Source organism: Elephas maximus, chromosome 5 (assembly GCF_024166365.1).
Source record: "Elephas maximus indicus isolate mEleMax1 chromosome 5, mEleMax1 primary haplotype, whole genome shotgun sequence".
Classification (NCBI taxonomy): Eukaryota; Metazoa; Chordata; class Mammalia; order Proboscidea; family Elephantidae; genus Elephas; species Elephas maximus.
Window position 1 is genome coordinate 146436270 of NC_064823.1, and position 22261 is coordinate 146458530.

The following is a 22261-nucleotide window of genomic DNA, read 5'->3' on the forward strand; positions in this document are numbered from 1 at the left end:
ATCATCCGCAGGTTATCCTTCTTGATAGAGTCCCACATGATTCTTAGGGTTTCTTCATTTTTTTAAATTCTTTTATCTGATTTTTTTTCAGCTATGTTGGTGTTGATTCCCTGGTCCTCCAGATGTCCCAGTCTGCATTCTAATTGCTCAAGTCTGCTCCTCTGACTTCCTAGTGCATTGTCTAATTCTGTTATTTTATTGTTAATCTTTTGGATTTCTACATGTTGTCTCTCTATGGATTCTTGCAACTTATTAATTTTTCCAGTATGTTCTTGAATAATCTTTTTGAGTTCTTCAACAGTTTTATCAGTGTGTTCCTTGGCTTTTTCTGCAGTTATCCTAATTTCATTTGTGATATCATTAAGCATTCTGTAAATTAGTTTTTTATATTCTGTATCTGATAATTCCAAGATTGTATCTTCATTTGGGAAAGGTTTTGATTCTTTTGTTTGGGGGGTTGGAGAAGCTGTCACGGTCTGCTTCTTTAAGTGGTTTGATATGGATTGTTGTCTCCGAGCCATCACTGGGAAACTAGTTTTTCCAGAAAATCCGCTAAAAAAAAAAAATGCAGTCAGATCCCTATCAGAGTTCTCCCTCTGGCTCAGGCTATTCAGATGTTAATGAAGCCGCCTGGGGAGGGTGGGGGAGGGAACAGAGAGATAGGAGAGTAGCACCTCAGAATATAGCCAGAGTTGCTCCTCTTGCTTGGAATGACTATTATATCTGAGATTCCCGCGGGCGCGTCACCTATGTGTGCTGGCTGTGTGGAGATTGCCCCCGGGGGGTCTGGCCCGCTGGAGTCACGGTCAGATCCTCCGCTTCCAGCCCCACGCCCAGCGTCAAGGCTCCCCTACTGGGACGGTGCACTCTCGACTCCAAAATCAGTCTCTGCCTCCCGAGGCCTTCTCGTCCCTCCAGCCGCGTGGCCGTGCTGCCCCGAGAACCAGTTGAGTCTCCTCCCGGGGTTAGTTCAGATGGGTGGAGCAGGTCCCCGTGCTTGTGCTGTGACCGAGTGTCCCGGCTGGGACGCTGTTCTCCCCGCTCCAATACCAGTCGCTGCCTCCCGGGGACTTCTCCTACCGGCTGCGTCCCACGCCGCCCGCGCGACCCGGCTGGTCCCCTTCCCGGGCTTAGTTCAGGGGGGTGGAGCAACTCTCCGTGCTTATGGCGTACCTGCGTCCAGTCCAAATCCCTGCGGGACAGTTCCCCGGCTCGGATGCTGCTCTTTCTGCTCCAAGACCCGTCACTGCCTCCCGGGGACTTCTCCTACCGGCTGCGTCCCACGCCGCCCGTGGAACCGGCTGGTCCCCCTCCGGGGGTTAGTTCAGGAGGGTGGAGTAGGTCTCTGTGCTTGTGCCGTACCTGACTGGTACGCTGGCTCCAGGCTCTGGAAACAATCGCTGCTTCCTCGTATTAGTTCGTTCTCCGTCTCTAAATCTGTGTTTGTTGTTCAGGGTTCGTAGATTGTTATGTATGTGATTGATTCACTTGTTTTTCCGTGTCTTTGTTGTAAGAGGGATCCGAGGTAGCGTCTGCCTAGTCCGCCATCTTGGCTCCGCCCCCCCTTCCTTGCATTTTTATGGCTTCTAACATCACTTCGGAGCCCTGGTGGAGCAGTGGTTAAGAGCTCAGCTGCTAACCAAAAGATTGGCTGTTCAAATCCACCAGCTACTCCTTGGAAACCCTATGGGGCAGTCCTACTCTGTCCTATAAGGTCACTATGAGTCAGAATGTACTTGATAGCAACAGGTTTTTCTGTGTGTGTGTGTGTGTTTTTTTCTAAGCAGAAAAAAAAAAAAATCCCGTGTTTAACTGTGACTTCTGACATGTTGTTTTTAGGTGCAGTTGAGTCATAGTGACCCTATAGGACAAAAATAGAACTGCCTCATAGGGTTTCCAAGGAGCAGCTGGTGGATTTGAACTGCTGAACTTTTGGTTAGCAGCCAAGGTCTTAACCACTGTGCCACCAGGGCTCCAGTTCTGACACGGTATATAATAAAATACTCTCTTCTGGGAGGAAGCTGGAGGGGTAGGATGGATTGATGTTCTCTCTGTAGGAAGCCAAGGGAGCCTTGTTTTCTCTATGGTCTGTTCACTTATACAGGTAGCCGGGGAAGCAGGTGTTCCATGGGGTTAATTAGCAGTGTCCACGAAGGAGAAAGTTCCCAAGTAGGATGCGGAGGTAGAAGGAATCACTTGCAGGAGCACACATACTGGCTACATTGTTTCCTGAACAGTGATGACAGATGGAGGCAAGAGTCTGGATTAAAAAGCCCTTCTGGTACAGTTGTAGAGACTTGAAAGTCCAATGTCCGTGGGTCAGGCATCAGGCTGGAGGCTTCTGCTGACTCACTTAGCTGCAGGGACTGATGAACCCAAGATCAGCAGGGCAGACAGCAGACCTCTGGCTCTTGGGCTACAGAGACTGACAAATCCAAGATTGGCAGGTAAGACAGTAGACTGTCAGTTCACAGACTGCAGAGGCCAGTGAATCCCGAGATCAGCAGACGATACAACAGGCTGCTGGCTCAAGTCCCAAGAGCCAGAGGTCAGATGATGACAAGCTGGATGCAGGATCCAGAGCAAGCCAGCAAGCTTTGCTGAAAGGTCTGTATATATGTTAGATGCAGGCCACACCCATGAGGAAATGCCATTTAAAACTGATTGGCCAATCATATCAGATCACATCATGGAGGATGATTACATCATTATATAACTGCCAAATTACATCATTATATTACTGCCAAACTACATCTTTGCATAAATGTCAAACTACATCGTGACATAATGCCAAACCACTGAGAATCATGACCCAGCCAAGTTTACACACAACTTTAACCATCAGTTGATATCAACTTAACGGCAATGGGTTTGGTTTTTTTCTGACCTAGGGAGCTCTTCCTACAGTGCTATGTTGTACAGTGTTCTGTTGTGACCCATAGGGGTTTCACATGTCTAATCTATGGAAGTGGATTCCCAGGCCTTTCTTTCTAGTCTATCTTAGTCTAGAAGGTCCAATGAAACCTGTTCAAATGTGGGTGACCCTGCTTGTATTTGAAATACCAGTGGCATAGCTTCCAGCATCACAACATGCAAGCCAACACAGTAGGACAAACTGACAGATAGGTGTTGATTTTCCCTCCCGTAGCCTAGCCAAAATGCCCTTTGCTTATGACACAACGTTGCAAAGGGCTTCTCTTTCTTTTTTGAGGACCTATAAGCCTGAGCGCTCAGTGTTCTGGCCAATTGCATTTGAATTCTTCCCAGCGTGTATGGTCAGAAGGGGTTCTATTCAGCTTCTTTTGGCAAGAAGAGCAACTTCTTGACTTGGAACTCTCCTCTGATCAAAAGCAGGGATGCTGGGGCACTTCCTACATACCCCTGTGACAAATCCTCTGGTTACAGTACCTCAAGGGTGTTACTGTTAACCTTTTCATATGCAGTCCTGAGTGGTCTGCAGTAGGATACACTGCTATAGGATCAAACAGTCTGTTGTTGTTAGATGCCATCAAGTCGGTTTGAACTCATAGCGACCCTACATACAACAGAATGAAACACTGCCTGGTCCTGTGCCATCCCCACAATCAATGTTATGCTTGAGCCCATTGTTGCAACCACTGTGTCAATCCATCTCACTGGGGGTTTTCCTCTCTTTCACTGACCCTCTACTTTAAAAAAACATGGAGTCCTTCTCCAGAGAATTGTCCCTCCTGATAATATGTCCAAAGTATGTACCTAAGGCAAGGTCATGGAAGTTCCATAGATATGACCAAATTCCCTGAGGGACAGTATTACTGGGCTGAAGACTGTGAGGTCCATGGTCTTGGGTAACATCTAGCTCAACTGGCATAACACAGTTTATAAAGAAAATGTTCTACATTCTACTTTGGTGAGTAGCATCTGGGGTCTTCAAAGCTTAGAAGCAGCCAACTAAGATACTCCACTGGTCTCGCCCCATCTGAAGCAAGGGAGAATAAAGAAAATCAGACACAAGGGTAAGATTAGTCCAAAGGACTAATGGACCACAACTACCACAGCCTCAATCAGGCAGCCCAGCACAACTATATAGTGCTCGGCTACCACCACCAACTGCTCTGACAGGGATCACAATAGAGGGTCCCAGAGCTGGAGAAAAATGTAGAACAAAATCCTAATTCACAGAAATAAAAAAGGACCAGACTTACTGGCCTGACAGAGACTGGAGAAACCCCAAGAGTATGGCCTCCTAATACCCTTATAGCTCAGAAATGAAGTCACTACAGAGGTTTACCTTTCATCCAAAGATTAGACAGGCCCATAAAACAAAAAGAGACTAAATAGAAGTGGGCACACCAGCCCAGGGGCAAGGAAAAGAAGACAGGATGGGACAGGAAAGCTGGTAAAGGGAAACCCAAGGTCAAGAAGGGAAGAGCGTTCACGTATCACGGGTTCACAACCAATGTCACAAAACAATGTGTGTATTAATTATTTAATGAGAAAATAGTTTGCTCTATAAACCTTCATTTAAAGAACAATTAAAAAAAAAAAAAGTATGTGAGCTGAAGTCTTGCCATCCTTGGCTCTAAGGAGCATTCTGGCTGTACTTCTTCCAAGACGGATTTATTGGTTCTTCGGGCAGTCCATGGTATATTCAATACTCTTAGCCAATACCATAATTCAAAGGAGTCAACTCTTCTTTGGTCTTCCTTATTCACTGTCCATCTTTTGCATGTATATGAAGTGATTGAAAGCATCATGGTCTGTCAGGTGCACCTTAGTCCTTAAAGTAACATCTTTGCTTTTTAACACTTTAAAGAGATCTTTTGCACCAGATTTTCCCAATGCAATACGTCTTTTGATCTCTTGACTACTGCTTCCATGGGCATTGATTGTAGATGCAAGTAAAATAAAATCTTTGACAACTTCAAGCTTTTCTCCATTTCCCATGATGTTGCTTATTGGTCCAGTTGTGAGGATTTTTGTTTACTTTATGTTGAGATGTAATTCATACTGAAGGCTGTGATCTTTGATCTTCATCAGTAAGTGCTTCAAGTCCTCTTCACTTTCAGCAAGCAAGGTTGTGTCATCAGCATATTGCAGGTTGTTAATGAATCTTCCTCCAGTCCTCATGCTGCATTCTTCTTCATATAGTTCAGCTTCCTGCCTTATTTGCTCAGCATACAGATTGAATAAGTATGGTGAAAGCATACATCCCTGGCACACACCTTTCCTGACTTTAAACAATGCAATATTCCCTTGTTCTGTTCGAACGACTACCTCTTGATCTATGTACAGGTTCCTCAAGAGCACAATTAAGTGTTCTGGAATGTCCATCCTTCGCAATGTTACCCATAATTTGTTACGATCCAAACAGTCAAGTGCCTCTGCATAGTCAATGAAACAGGTAAACACCTTTCTGGAATTCTCCGCTTTCAGCCAGGATCCATTTGACATCAGCAACGACATCCCTCATTTCATGTCCCCTTGTGAACCCTGCTTGCATTTCTGGCAGTTCCCTTTCTATGTACTGCTGCAACCACTTTTGCATAATCTTCAGCAAAATTTTACTTTCATATGATATTAATGATATTGTTTGATAATTTCCATAATCTGTTGAATCATCTTTCTTTGAAATAGGCATAAATATGGATCTCTTCAGTCAGCTGGCCAGGTAGCTGTCTTCCAAGGTTCTTGGCATAGACAAGTGAGTGCTTCCAGTGCTGCATCCATTTGTTGAAACATCTCAATTGGTATTCCATGGATTCCTGGAGCCTGTTTTTAGCCAACATCTTCTGCACAACTTGAATTTCTTCCTTCAGTACCATCGGTTTTTGATCATATGCTAACTCCTGAAATGACTGAACATCAGCCAATGCCTTTTGGCACAGTGACTCTGTGCATTCTCCCCACCTTCTTTTGATGCTTCCTGCGTCGTTCAGTATTTTGCCCATAAAAACCATACCAAACCCATTGTCGTGAAGTCGATTCCGACTCATAGCAACCCTATAGGACAGAGTAGAACTGCCCCATAGAGTTTCCAAGGAGCGTCTGGTGGATTCAAACTGCCAACCTTTTAGTTAGCAGCCGTAGCACTTAACCACTACACCACAACGGTTTTCATTTTTCACATAGAACCCTTCAATATTGCAAATCCAGACTTGATTTTTTCTTCAGTTCTTTCAGCTTGAGAAACGCTGAGCATGTTCTTCCCTTTTAGTCTCCTATCTCCAGGTCTTTGCACATGTCATCATAATACTTTGTTTTCTCAAGTCACCCTTTGAAATCTTCTGTTCAGCTCCTTTGCTTCATCATTTTTCCATTTGCTTTGGCTACTGGACATTCAAGAGCAAGTTTCAGAGTCTCTTCAGACATCCATTTTGGTCTTTTCTTTCTTTCCTGTCTTTTTAATGACCTTTTGCTTTCTTCATGTACGATGTCCTTGATGTCATTCCACAACTCGTTTAGTCTTGGGTCATTAGTGCTCAATGGGTCAAATCTATTCTTGAGATGGTCTCTAAATTCAGGTGGAATATTCTCAAGGTCATACTTTCGCTCTTGTGGATTTGTTCTAATTTTCTTCAGCTTCCACTTGAATTTGCATATGAGCAATTGATGGTCTGTTCCACAGTTGGCCCTTGGTCTTGTTCTGACTGATGATATTGAGCTTTTCCGTCATCTCTTTCCACAAATGTAGTCAATTTGATTCCTGTGTATTTCAACTGGTGACGTCTACATGTATAGCTGCCATTTGTGTTATTGAAAAAAGATATTCACAATGAAGAAGTCATCGGTCTTACCAAATTCTATTATGTGATCTCTGGTATCCTTTCTATTGTCAAGGCCATATTTTCCAACAACCAATACTTTTTCTTTGTTTCCAATTTTCATGTTCCAATTGCCAATAATTACCAGTGTATCTCAATTGCCCATTTCATCAGTTTCAGTCTGCAGAAGTTGGTAAAATCTTTAATTTCTTCATCTTTGGCCTTAGTGGTTTGTGTGTAAATTTAAATAATAGTCCTGTTAACTGGTCTTGCTTATAGGCATATGGATATTACCCTGTCACTGACAGCACTGTACTTCAGGATAGATCTGGAAATGTTCTTTTGGAAGATGCATCTGATGCCATTCCTCTTCCATTCATCATTCCTGGCATAGTAGTCCATATGATTTTCCTATTTGGAGTGGCCGATACGAGTCCATTTCAGCTCACTGATGCTTAGAATATTGATGCTTATGCTTTCCATTTCATTTTTGATGATTTCCAATTTTCCTTGATTCATATTCCACATTCATTCCACATTCTGTTATAAATGGGTGTTTGCAGCTGTTCTGTTTTATTTTTAGTGATGCCGCATCAGCAAATGAAGGTCCTGAAAGTTTGAGTCCATCCATGTCATAAAGGTGGGTTGTACTTTAAGGAGGGAGATCTTCCCCAGTCGTATTTTGAGTGCCTTCCAACCTGAGGGGCTCATCCTTCAGCACATTATCAGACAATGTTACACTGCTATTCATAAGGTTTTCACTGGCAAGTTTTTTTCATAAGTAGACACCAGGTCCTTCTTCCTAGTCTGTTTTTTCTGGAAGCTCAGCTGAAACCTGTCCACCATAGCTGACCCAGCTGGTATTTGAATACCAGTGGCATAGCTTCCAGTATCACAGCAGCACACAAGTCCCCACAGTACAACAAACTGACAGACACATAGGGGAAAGAGTCTAGGTCCTTAAAAGAATCCACTGAAGTTTTGATGATACTCACCAAACCCACTGCCGTCGAGTCAGTTCTGACTCATAGCGACCCTATAGGACAGAGTAGAACTGCCCCGTAGAGTTTCCAAGGAGCGCCTGGCAGATTTGAACTGCTGACCTTTGGTTAGCAGCCATAGCACTTAACCACTATGCCACCAGGGTTTCCATTTTGATGATGGGGGAAGTAAATTTAGTGTATTCCATGTAACTAAAATGTGAATACCTTTTATGTACTAGGTGGTATGCTAGGAACTTCACATAAATGCTCTCATTTAATCTTCAGGATAGCTCTAGGAGGTACCTTCCAGGTGAGGAAACTGAGACTCTAAGAAATTAGTTGACTTCTACAAGATCAAGTTCACAAAGCCACTAAGACTAGATCCAGGATTTTAACCCAAGTTTGTCAGGCTCCAAATCCTACATTCTTTTCCTGTATGTCTACCATGCTACTTTGTCAGTGCTTTACCAGCCACACATTATACAGTGAACAAATACAAAAGAGAAGTGAGACACAGATATAAGGTGATTTCCAGGGGCTAGTGGGTGGGAGGGAAGAGGACTCACTGCTTAGGAGAAACTGAGCTTCTGTTAAAAGATGATGGAAAAAAGTTGTAAATGGATCATGGTGAGGGCTGCCCAACATGATGAATACAATTAATGTTACTAAATGTTACTAAATTGCAATTGAAATAGCAAATATTTTGTTACTTGTTGCCATCGAGAGGATTCCCGCTCATAGCAACCACATAGGACAGAGTAGAACCGCCTCACAGGGTCTCCAAGACTGTAATCCCTACAGAAGCAGACTGCCACATCATTCTCCTGAGGAATGGCTGGCGGGTTTGAACCACTGACCTTTCAGTTAGCAACTAAGCACTTTAGCCACTGTGCCACAAATATATTTTACAAAGTGAAATGAGAAAGTGGTGTCCTGGCTCTGCTCTAAATCTTCCAAGCTCAGAAATGGAGTTGCAGAGGGCTGAGACATCCTTTGCTGACTTACATATCTCGGAGTGTCCTTTCTCATCAGACAGAGCACAACTTCCCAATCCTACATTGCTCTCCCATCACATCCTACCTCCAGCCATACCCTGGCCTGTTCTCATCCCTCAAGTCACGTATCCAGAGCTCCAAGACATCTCCAACTGCGTATAAGTAGCCCTGTGACCTCAAGCTCCTCACCCTCCCCTTACCCAGCTTCCCTATTGTCCAGCTTCTCTGTCCTTGCAGGCTCTGCTGGTGTCCCATCAGGTCTGCAACGGCAACAGGTTTTAACATCATGTCTACGTGAGTGACTTCCAAATCTTTGCTTATACTGCTGATGCTTCTTCCTGGTAGTTTTATTTTCCCATGTCCCATTGTTTCCTGGACATCTCTACCTTGATAATCAACTTCCAGCTCCTTACACTTAGTCATCCATCTCTCACATTAGCTCCACAGACCTGTTCTTCCTCCTCAGCGTCACCACTTTCCCAGGTATTTGAATAAAAACTGCTATGGTAACTTCTACCTCTTTCTTTCCCTTGTCCTCCAAAATTACTCAGCCCTGAAATCCCCCAAATTTAACACCTGTCCCATTCTCGTGGTTACTGCAGCCAATTCTCTAGAATGAACTCTAATTACCTCTTCCCTGCACCATGTAATCGCCCCCAGTTTTTTTCCCTGACTGTAGTCTCTTTCTTCACCAATCTACCAGACATTAGCTCCTTCAGTCATCTTCCGGTAGTACAATTTCATCATGTCATCTCCTTGCTTGAAAACTGGTAGTGATTCCTCAGTTCCTGCAGAATAGAGCATGACTTATTTTGGCTGCCCTTCAAAGAATCCAATGTCCTAGCAGAAACATGCCTCTTCACATGTTTCCCTCTAGCCAGGCTTCTAACCAGTTACTTCTCTAATCATGTTCTATGATGCAGCCAAAACTAACTTCTCCAAGTTCCCTTTATGCAACTCTTTCATCTTCTCTCTTAATGGTCCACCTGGAATTCCATTCTCTCACATCCCTACAAACTCAAACCTTTCATCACTTCTGTATGCCTCAGCGGAGAGCCACCTCTTCCAAAAAAAGAAAAAAAACCAATACCCCTGTTTTATTCCCTCAGCCAAAACTCATCTTTCCCACCCAGAAACTCCTCTACCATTTTATCTCTATTTTTATAGCACCCATCCCTGTCCATCATCTAGTACATGTAAGAACTTGTAACATACTTGCTACTAGACTATAAGTCTCTTACTGATATCTGAATCTTTCGCAGAATCTGGCACAGTCCCTGGCTGGCTCAGTGTAGACATTCAATAGTATTTCCCAGCTGAGCGAAAACATGAGAGAACTAATAGAAGACTTCCGTGTCTTGGGTTGGAGGCTGAAATAAATGAGCTAAAAAATTTTCTTCTCTCAGTTTCAATAACCCACAAATTCTCAAGGTTCTGATACATCGAAATATATTACCATAGAAACTTGTGGAAATTTCTCATCCAGACAGAATTAATAGCATAGACAGAAACCTTTTTGGCATATTTAGGCATAGTAGTACTTGGGCCAAGTGAAACATTTAAGATGTGTCTCAATGTTATATCTAATCCTACATGACACTATTAACCAAAAAACAAACCTGTTGCCATATAGTCGATTCCAACTTATGGTGACCCAATGTGCTACAGAGTTGAACTTTTCCACACGGTTTTCTTGGCTGAAATCTTTATGGAAGCAGATCACCAGGACTTTTTTCCATGGCACTGCTTGCTGGGTTCAAACTATCAACCTTTACTTTAGTAGTCAAGTGCAAACTGCATGCACCACCCAGGGACCACCTCAACATACAAGCCCAGGACACTATTCCAAAAAACCATTGCGATCAAGTCTATTCCGACTCATAGCAATCCTATAGGACACAGTAGATCTGCTTTATAGGCTTCCGAGGAGCAGCTGGTGGATTCAAACTGCCAACCTTTTGGTTAGCAGCTGATCTCTTAACTACCGTGTCATCAGGGCTCCATGACACTTTTCCAAAAAACCAAACCCACTGCCATCAAGTCAATTCTGACTCATAGCAACCCTAGAAGACAGAGTAGAACTGCCCTATAGGGTTTCCAAGGAGTGCCTGGTGGATTCGAACTGACAGCCTTGGTTAGCAGCCAGAGCCCTTAACCACTACATCACCAGGGTTTCCATGACACTATCAGGCTTCCATAATTTCAAAATTCCGAAGGAAAAACTTAGAAGCTAAAAAACACCTTTAGCTCTCCCTCTGGCCATAATGAAGCTTAGCAAAAATCATGCTTGGCCTCCAAAACTCAGACTTTACACACCCACCAAGCATTTTTCAGGCTCTCTACCTCATCACTAAAAGGGTCACTGACACAACATGAAGCATAGTCTCTAGTGCTGAAACTAGGATGTTTGATGCTGAGTTGAAATAGTTACATATGTATCTTACAGGCAGGAATAAAGAAACTTTTCAAGAAGTGAAAGCAGCAGGTAAAACTTAAATTTTTAAGTACAAAATCTATCTAGTATCATGGATGGGCAGAATGGGAAAACCAGAGGCAGGGACCACCCCTCATATTCTAAGATGTAATACAGTCAGAATCAGGAATTCTAACCCCTCCAAATCAAATTTGCAATTAATATATTGGCACTGTTTTCAGAGCATAACAACATATTTCTAGAAAAAGTCTGAGCAAAAATGGTAAATTGCCCTCCAGGCATGTAAATGTTATTGCATGATTAACAGAGACATGGATTAATGTAACTAAATTCATGAAAACAATCTCCATTACTGTATCCTGAGAGTTTTTTTAACCCGAGCACCCACAGAATTCACTGTTTCAGCTCTGTTGTAACATCTAAGATTTTCTCTCCAGTAAAGGTTCAAGATTTCAAAAAGCCACGGGCTTTAATGAAGAAGGAGCTCGGAGCACTTTGAAAGATGCTTAAAGAGAGCATTGCCAAAGACAAGCTTTCAGCCAGCTCCAGGAACATTTGTGTATCCGTGCTCCCAGCGGGACGTTTACCTATCTCTGGGGAAGATGTTTTCTCTATAAAACCTCTGATCACTTAGGCAGTAATTAAAGTGAAACTAACTGCATACATTCAGAAATCACTACTCTCTTAATGAGGTGTCAGAAAGTTAGGATGTAATTTTTCCTACCACCTTTACCAACACTTTAACCTACCTCTTCCCACCAAAAAAAAAAAAAAAAAACTAAACCTGTTGTCCTTGAGTTGATTCCAACTTTCAGTGACTCTATAGGACAGGGTTTCCAAGGCTGTAATTTTTATGGAAGCAGACTGCCACATCTTTCTTCCAGAGAGTGGCTGGTGGGTTCAAATCACCCATCTTTCACTTAGGAGACAAGTGCTTAACCACTATGCCATCAAGGCTCCTCCCAGACCTAGATGAGCTCCTATGGGACTAAATCAGAGGCATTTCAACTCTTTATTATGTTTTGCCTTTAGACAATTTCATATGTGAAGCCCATGTATCACTCCACATCTTCTATTCTCCCCTCAAAGCTTGTTTTTTAGTGCTATTAGGTTGTATTTAGCAAGCAACAAACATACCAATTTAGTTACACGCAACATAAAGCTCTGTTTGAGGCATTATTTGTCATTTTCTCAGCAAATCGCTACTTAATTCCAGACAGACAATGGTACAGTCTACTGAATTCTTCCTCCCAGACCTCCCAGGCCTGTATTCTAGGTTATGCCCTGGGAGAATAAAAATATCTTAAGCCATTCACGCAGTGGTGTCAGGAAACTTTTCTTTGAAAAGCCTATGAAGATTTGATGAACTAGAGAGAATAGCCAAAGGTCCACAGCATACTACACCTTATTAGGATAAAATGTCTCATTTTGTGGTTATCATTTGCATTATTCCAAATACCAAGTCTCTTACCGTAATTCTTAACCACTTCATAAAGGATTTAGTCCTAGTATTAAAAAAAAAAGAAAAAGAAAAACCCTTGCCATCAAGTTGATTCCAACTCATAGCAACCCTATAGGACAGAGTAGAACTGCCCCATAGAGTTTCCAAGAAGTGCCTGGGGGATTCAAACTGCCAACCTTTTGGTTAGCAGCAGTAGCTCTTAACCACTATGCCACCAGGGTTTCCAGTCCAAGCATAGTTTTTTTCAAAATCCAAAATTTTACCTTTGCCTTTTTTCTAAAGAAATTGATGGAAAATGGACTCTACCTCTACTAAAACGACAACTGCTAATCATAGTAGTAGACTTTTTGGTTGAACATTATTAAAACCAACCCAAACAAACGTCATTGCAACTCAAATTAGCATAAGCAAGTGAGAAAGAAATTCACTAGTGTTGGTGGCTGGGAGGAATATTTTATAACTTGAAGGATCAAAGGAAAAGCTATAGGAATAGAGGCCTTAAGAACTTGGAACTGCTCTGACTCTCTCAGCCTCTTCTCTTCTATCTCTATTTGTCTCTGCTTTTTGTCCTAATTCTTGCCCATTCCAACTGACTTTCTACTATGTGACTAGGGAATATGACCATTGGCAGCTCCACACCTACATCAGGCCAGCTGTCTTAGTTTCCTAGTGCTGCTGTAACAGAAATACCACAAACGGGTGGCTTTAAAGAGCAGACTTTTATTTTCTCACACTTCCGCGGGCTAGAAGTCCAAATCAAAGCTCATGTTGATTGCTTCTTTGTAGGTAGTCCCAGGCGTCCCTTGGTTCCCTAGCTTGTAGACAATCCTCGTGTGCATCTGTCTTTCCTCTATGTGTGCATATTTCTGTGTCTATCTGTTCTTTTTATAATTTAGATTTGATTAGATTTAGAACACACCCTATTCCAATTAACATAACAAAGAAAGCTCTGTTTCTAAGCAGAATAACATCTATAGGTATTAAGATTACAACACATATTTTGAGGGAGACATAATTTTTCCATTATACCAGCTGATCAAAAAAAAAAAATTTTTTTTAGCTGATCACCAGAGTGGGTAAAAGATAGCTTAATGCTCCAAAGGTCCACATATGGAGCCCTAGAAAGAACCTGATTAGTCCTACCTAGGTGAAATGTCCACACCTTAGATAGGGAATGTTGATTGGTCAGACCTGAGTCATATGTCCAACCCTGTTACAAGGGAAAAAGTATATTACCAGAAACAAGGAGATGGGCAGGCTTATACTGAAAGGCTAAAGAAGAGTAGCTTCCAATACCCATTAAAATTTACAATAATTGTCATCTGCATAATTTAAAGGTAGTACAAAGAGGCAAAATGTGTTTTCCTTGGTCTTTTAAAAGTTGAATTACTCTCTACATTTCAAAATCCTGAGGTTGTCGCCATCTCCTCCAAAAAAAACTTAGCTCCCGATTCCCTTCAAAAATGCAAATATCTGCTCACATTCCTGAACGTTAACAAATAGAGTGAGTTGTGGTCACCTCTTTTCATTGGGGCATACCCTTTCATCTTTACCCTGACCTATTCCACTCATCTATGTCACCAGCCTATAAAGAAAATAAAAATTCTCACAACTGGACCAATAAGCAACATCATGATCAATGGAGAAAAAATTGAAGTCGTCAAGGATTTCATTTTACTTGGATCCACAATCAATGTCCACAGAAGCACTAGTCAAGAAATCGAAAGACCATTGCATTGGGCAAATCAGCTGCAAAAGAACTCTTTAAAGTGTTAAAAAGCAAAGATGTCACCTTGAAGACTAAGATGCGCCTGACCCAAGCCAGGGTGTTTTTAATCACCTCACGTGCATGTGATGTGAAAGGTGTATAATGAATAAGGAAGACTGAAGAAGGATTGATGCCTTTGAATTGTGGTGTTGGAGAAGAATATTGAATATTCTGTGGACTTCCAGAAGAAGGAACATATCTGTCTTGAAAGGAGTACAACCAGAAAGCTCTTTAGAAGCTTTTTTTTTTTTTTTTTTTTTTTGGCTTTTTAACTTTTTTATTTGGTGTTAGCTCCACAAGAAAACAAAAAATCAGTTACTCTGGTGAAGGTGAAATCAGAAGGCCACAGCTGGGTCTGGGCCCGAGATAGAGCGGGCTCAGGGCTCTGGGTGTGCGATCGCATCATACCGCAGTGCAGGTCGGCATTTTGCCAAATTTTTAATGCTTTTTCTTTGTGATCATCCTTCACCAAACTAAAAACCACAATTCTAACTCTGTTGCCAAAATCCTCTGAGTTTCAGGCACTGAACTTTCTGCGGAAGCCGTGTGTCTGTGCTCCCGAGAGCCTCTCCCCAGCGCACCTGGCTTCATACATAAAATAGGACACCCTTTTTTTATTGAAGTCCAACAGGTGCTCGTTGCTGGGCATGTCTTTAATATCTTGTTATTCTTCTAGGCCATTCTCTCCCTTGGCATTAGTGTAACATTCTTCACACTCGGACTCAGGAAATAGAGGAGAGAAGAAGGCTTTTCTCCACCAGGTTGGCTCCTCCTGACATCTCCTTGTTGCTTGCACCTCCGTATTCAACACACGAAACTTGTCCAGCTGTCCTGAAGAAACCAGATTATCTTCATAAGCAGGAAACTGACAACCTGCAAAAAAGACTAATTTCTTCTTCACATTGTGCCATTGGTGAGTCTATCTTACATACTTTGACATGGTGTCAGGTGGGATCAGCCCCTAGAGAAGGACATCATGCTTGATAAAGTAGAGGGTCAGCAAAAAAGAGGAAGACCATCAACGAAATGGATTGACACGGTGGCTGCAACACTGGGTCAAGCATAACAATTGTGAGGACGGTGTAAGACCAGGCAGTGTTTCATTCTGTTGAACATAGGGTAACTGTGAGTTGGAACTGATTGGACAGCACCTGACAACAACAACAACATGTCACTGGCCTAGTCCCTGCAGGCATTTGAGAGCATAACCCTTGACTAGTCCAAACCCTTTGCCATCGAGTCAATTATGACTCATAGCGACCTTGTAGGACAGAGTAGAATTGCCCCATAGGGCTTCCAAGGAGCAGCTGGTGGATTTGAACAGCTGGCCTTTTGGTGAGCAGCTGAACACTTAACCACTGCACTACCAGGGCCCTCCTTGACTAGTGGAGCCCTTCAAATTTACAGACATTATTTCTTTTCATCTTCTCAGCAACCCTTTGACATTGGTATCGTCGTAGCCCTGAGGAAGCCGAACTCAGAGAGTTTTCATGATGTGCCCATGGTGATACGGCTAGTAAGTGGAAGAGCTGAGACTTGTAATGCACGTTTTAAAGGGAAGTTTTCCATCTTATTTCAAGCAGCAAAACACTTTCTGTCAAATGAAATCTTAGGTGGATCACACATATGTCAATAAATCGAAGCTGAGCTCTCTAACTGAAACAGGAGTGGAAGGTTGAGAGTTCAGATTGGAGTCTCCCCAGGCTTGAAGCCCCATCCTGCACTCTTTGTCATCACCCCTACTTCTGTCCTCTCTCCAAGGCACTTTTACAAAGCAAAGTGGGAGATCTTCTTGTCATATTAGAATGACAAGTATTAGGTAGAATGAACCAAATTGGCTGCAAAAGACCTCTTTAAAGGTTCAAAAAGCAAAGATGTCACTTTGATGACTAAGGACAGGCTGACTCAAGTCATGGTCTTTTCAGTCACCTCATATGCATGTGAAAGCTGTACAGCTTAAAAGGAAGACAGAAGAAGAATTGATGCATTTGAATTGTGTTGATGAAGAATATTGGACTGGCAGAAGAAGGAACAGTCTTAGAAAAAATACAACCAGAATGCTCGTTAGAAGAGAGAATGGTGAGACTGTGTTTCACTTACTTTAGACATGCCGTCAAGAAAGACCAATTGCTAGAAAAGGACATTATGTTTGGTGAAGTAGAGGGTCATTGAAAATGAGGGAAACCCTCAACAAGGTGGACTCACACAGTAGCCACAACAAACATACCAATGATCATGAAGATGGCGTAGGACTGGGCAACATTTCGTTCTGTTGTACATAAGGTCACCACAAGTCGAAGCCAACTAAATGGCAACTAGCAACAAACTCTGAAGAGGGGTGATATATACATATATGCATGTATGTATGTATATGTATAATTCACATAAATTGCTTTTGAAGATGTTTGCAATGTAAAATAATATACATGCTTGGTTATGGAAATACTATTCTAGGAGAAGAGTTCCCAAAACTTTAGTAACCAAATAACTCAGGAGGAAGGGGGTATCTCAGCCAGGATTCATCCAGGAAAAGAGAAGCCACTGCATTGTTTCACTATAAAGGATTTAATATAGGAATTAGGAATTTACACTATCACTGGAAGATCTAAAGAACAGGTGAGGAAAGTTGCCTGCAAAATCAGGAAACTGACACCCAAGGTCAGGGAAGTGGCTGCTGAAGAACTCAGCTGGAATCACCAAAGGGTAGTGCCTAAAGCTCCCTGGGGAACTACTCTGAGTCTGCAATGAGCCTCCCCTCTTCATCCTTGCAAATTTTATATGAATTCCTCTCATTCGCAAATTTAAGCCAGAGCAATATAAGGAAGGGGGCATGGATAAGTGTGATTCTTGGCTTCTCCTGCAATGCAGAGAAGATCTTAGAAATGGTGATAGAGACACCGAGATGACAACAAACAATCCATATAGAAAACTTTTCTAGTAAATAAATTTGTGCAAAAAAATAATATATTCATCATGTACATGGGTACCAATTGAGTTATATCTGTTCGAATGTTTCAGGGGTTTACACAGGGGCACGGTACCTCCTGGTTCTTCTCTCCCTTGATGAGCTGGAGTAATGAAAGTTTAAGAAGGAGAGAATCTGACCAAAAATTGTCAAATTCAGGACAATATGTACATCCATCAAGGCACAGAGCGTAAGTAGTATATAAGTTGAAATCAGCATTTAATGCAAGAAGAAAAATAGATACCAATGGAAACTGGTAGGATGGGACTCCAAACAAGAATGGTCTACTGAAAGTGTAAAGTTTCTTCAAAAAAAAAAAAAAGATGCATTAGAATGAAGGGTAGAGCCACATAACTACAGCAGAGGCTGCCAATTTCGTACTCTGACATCGAGTCTCTTCTCCCTTCTAATTAAAAAAAAAATTAAATATTTAGCAGGACACATTGCCACCTGAGATAAAAGTCTACTTTTCTCACCTCCCTTGTAGTCCTGTAACTAAAAGCTGGCCTTCTTATAATCATAAGCAGATGCATTATGTGGAACTTCCAGGAAGTATGCATCCTTTTATACTTCCTCCTTCCAGCTTCCTGGGATGGGAGTGTGATGTAGGGGTTCTTGCAGCTATTTTGTACCAGGTAACCTCAAGAATGGAAGCTATACACCAAGCATGGCAGAGGAAAAAAGAAGACTTAGTCCCTAATAAAACTGTAAAGCCTACTTCCAAACTTCTTTTATATGAGAGAGAAATAAGTTTCTATATTACTGAAAACACTATTGGAGGAGAGTCTTTGTTATAATAAACCCGATTGTTATAATAGGCAAACTTAATTCCCAATAGTCTTGGTTACCAATACTGCTGTAACAAAAATTCCACAAGTGAGTGACTTTAAAGAACAGAAATTTATTTTCTCACAGTTTTGGAGTCTAGAAGTAGAAATCAGGGCATTGGCTCTGGGGCAGGGTTCTTCCTCGTCAGTAGCCCTGGGAGGTCCATGGCATTTCTTGGAGTTTCATGGGATTCCTTGGTGTCTGTCTTCCCCATCCACGTATCTCCGTGTCTATTTATTCTGCTCAGATGGGATTAGGTTTAGGATCCACCTTACTCTGGTATGACCTTATTAACATAACAAAAGAACAACCCTATTTCCAAACAGGATCACATCCACAGGCATGGGGGCCAGGAATTTAATACATATTTTGGGACACACAACTCAATCTATAACATGAATTGATAGACAATTGAAGCTATCAAGGGATGACACTTGTTTGCAATGCAGGTCTAAGGGGCTGAAAGTGCAAATATCTTCAGAGGGTAGGTAAGTAATTAAAAAAAAACAAAAACCCATTGCTGTCAAGTTGATTCCAACTCATAGGACCCTATAGGACAGAGTAGAACTGCCCTATAGAGTGCCTGGTGGATTCAAACTGCTGACCTTTTCATTAGCAGCTATAGCACTTAACCACTACGCCACCAGCATTTCCAGGTAGGTAAAAAAAAAAAAAAAATTTTTTTTTTAATAGGAATAAATAAATGTCATAAATAAAGCGGAGGAATTAGGAAGTCCAAAACATGATCAGAAAACAGAGAGAATGCTAACTGGCTTTAACATAGAGAGTTGGAGATAAGTTATTAAGCATCCCTTTCAATATAAAACCCTCATCCTCAATAAGCTGGTTCTTCTACGTCACAAATATGACCATGTTTCTTCCCTGCTTAGAGTCATCTCATTGCCTCAGGATGCAATTCGAACTCCTTCCCATGGCCTACACAAGCCAGTCTTCTCTAGGGCCTGCCTGTCTTTCCAGCCTGGTCTCTGCCTGCTTTTCCTCACACTCCCTACACTCCACCAATCTACTGAAACATAAGAGTACTCTGCTCATTCTGGAAGGTCCTGCCTGGCCCCTGCCCTTCACTTTGTCTTCCTCGGAGAAACTCCTCATCATCACTTTCACAGAGGAATCCCAGTTCATCACCCTCTGTGTGAAGTCTTCTCTGAACACTGCGAGTGTTCAAAGCCTGGAGCTATTCCTTGCACTGGTAGGAATCCAAACCAAAAAAAACCCAGGAATCAGGGGGTAAAAAATATTAGTTGTAGAGGTGTGGCTTTAGATGGACTTAAATGATAAAGGAAGGGGAATGTGTATATTGAAAACAAAAATATCATAAACAAAGGTATAAAGGTGAGAAACGTGTTGTTTGTTCAAGGAGCAGCAAGTGTGCCGCTTGTTCACAAGACAGGACACACATAAGGCAACCTTATTAGCTGTTGTTAGCCGCTCAAGTTGGCCTCCAACACATGGCAACCCCATGCATAATGGAACATAATGCTGACTGGTCCTGCACCATCCCCATAATCAGTTACAATCGAACCGTTGTGAAGCAAGGGTTTTCATTGGCTTATTTTCAGGGGTAGATTGCCAGGCCTTTCTTCCTACTCTGTCCTAGTCTGGAAGTACCACTAAAACCTGTTCAGTGTCATAGCAACACACAAGCCTCCAGTGACAGACAGATGGTAGCTGTGCATGAGGTACACTGACCAGGAATTGAACCTGGGTCTCCCACATGAAGGCAAGAATTCTACTACTGAACACCAAAGCCTCATAGTAGGGGGAACTCTCAATGCTTGACTAAAGATGTGCAGTGAAAACAACATGGTGCAGTGGTTAAGAGCTACGGCTGCTAACTAAGAGGTTGGTATTTCGAAACCACCAGCCACTCCTTGGACACCCTATGGGGTAGTTTTACTCTGTCCTTTAGGGTCGCTATGAGTCAGAATCAACTCAACGGCAAGGGTTTTTTTTTTTTTTTTGGGGGGGGGAATCACGGGAGGGGTTCTACATCTAGAGCCTTGTGCTAGATTCAGCAATGATAAAGTCAAAGACACAGCCCCGACCCTTAAAGACTTCAAGTCTACTATGAGAAACAGAAATATAAACAAGTTATTTCAAAATGTTTTCGGTAATTATTATGATATGGATATGCATAGTATGCTGTGGGAGCACTTGAAAACAAGGCTGCTATCTTTTACTCAATGTCTAAAACACTGGGCACTTTATGTATATTTTATTTAAGAGTCATTGCAGTCCTTTAAAGTAGGTATTTTTATCTCCAAGTTAAATGATGAGGAAACTGAAATTCAGAGAACTTAAGCAACCCTGCCCAAGGTCACACAGATAAATTAGTAACATTCCTTCCACTACATCATGCTAAGGGGAGTTTACATAATTTGATAGGCAATGAGGTGTCAGGGAAGGGATTTGAACAGAGAAATGACAGACCCTGAGCTATGCCTCGGGAGGATTAATGTGGCAGAGAGACCAATTAGAAGACTATTGCAAGCTCAGGCTTGAAATGATGATGAACTGAACTAATTGCTTAAAAAAAAAAACCAAAAGATCTAATTATTCTTGTGTGTGGCGGTTATTAGCACTGTTCACCAAATATTCTCTTTCTCCTCCTCCTGTGCATATGGTAGGATTACACTTCCTTATCCCCTTGGAGTTAGATGTGGTCATGTGACTCGCTTTGGCCAATGAAATGAGAATAAAAATGAAATATTTTACCAGGCTGTTTGCCTTCTACCACAAAAACCAAAAATGATCCAGAGAGTAATGGTCCATTAGCTTGGGAGCTGGAGTGAAAATGATGTCAAGAAGAGCCCTCTCGGACACACGATGGACAAGTAGCACTAGCAAGAAATAAAACATGGTGGTTTGAACCTACCCAACTGCTCCACGGGAGAAAGACCTGGTGATCTGCTCCCATAAAGATTACAACCTAGAAAATCCTACAGCGGCAGTTCTACTCTGTCACGTGGCTTCACCATGAGTTCAAATTAGACTCAACCGTGCCCAGCAACAACAACATTTTTAACAACTAGGATTTGGGGCTTGCTTGTTACCCCAGCATCACCTAGCCTACCCTAATTGATAGTATGTGTTTTTCCAAGACCCAGTCGTTTAAAGCAGTGCTTCTCAGACTTTAATGTGTATGCTAAACACCTGGGGGTCTTGTTAAAATGCAGATTTTGGTTCAGTAGGTCTGAGGTGAGGTCCAAACCAAATAAACCAAGCCTGTTGCCATCAAGTCAATTACAACTCATGGTGATCACATGTGCTATAGAGTAGAGCTGTTCCATAGGGTCTTCTAGGCTGTTGTCTTTACAGAGGAAACCCTGGTAGTATAGTGTAGTGGTTAAGTGCTATGGCTACTAACCAAAGAGTTGGCAGTTCGAATCTGCCAGGCACTCCTTGGAAACTCAATGGGGCAGTTCTACTGTGTCCTATAGGGTTGCTATGAGTCGGAATCGACTCAACGGCACTGGGTATCTTTACAGAAGCAGTTTTTCAGTCCTTTCTTCTTTGTAGCCATTGGTTGGTTTCGAATTGCCAACCTTTACCAGCTGACCAAGGTTCTGCATTTCCAATGAATTTCCAATCCCAGGAGATGCCTATGCCATAGGTTCACGCTTCAGTACCCCAAGAGTTTAAAACTGCACTGTCTGAAATGGTAGCAACTAACCCTACGTGGCTACTTAAATTTGAACTCCTTAAAATTGAATAAAACTTGAAAACCATTTCCTTGGCCACACCAGCCATATTTGAAGTACTCAAAACATGAGGCCAGGTGGCTCCAGTACGGACATAAAGCATTTCCATCATCACAGAAAGTTTTGTTGAACGGTGCTGCTCTGGAGCAACACCCAGAAACATAAAGCGACCATTAGCCTTGGCAGCTTGAGGAACGGAATTGATCATGGTACAGGCAAGGAGAGCTGCTGATTTCAAACAATGACCCAGTGGAGAGCAGAGAGGTTAGAGTCCCAGGACACAAAGCTGAGCCAGAAACCAAAGTGACATTGGATCTAGATACAGGACAAATCCCTGCCCTGCCTAATCATTTTCTTTCAC

At 42.2% G+C, this 22261-nt stretch overlaps 1 long non-coding RNA gene across 3 annotated transcripts in view; it reads left to right on the forward strand.

Moving 5' to 3' along the window:
- The window catches only part of LOC126077475 (uncharacterized), a 51097-nt gene extending 33458 nt beyond the window's left edge, over nt 1-17639 (forward strand). Inside the window, exon 5 of one of the 3 annotated variants that reach the window (XR_007517756.1) lies at nt 17404-17639. This is a non-coding gene — a long non-coding RNA (uncharacterized LOC126077475). The remainder of the gene's footprint in view (nt 1-17403) is intronic. The other 2 variants (XR_007517757.1, XR_007517754.1) reach the window with 2 other exon arrangements.
- The last annotated feature ends 4622 nt before the right edge of the window (nt 17640-22261 follow it).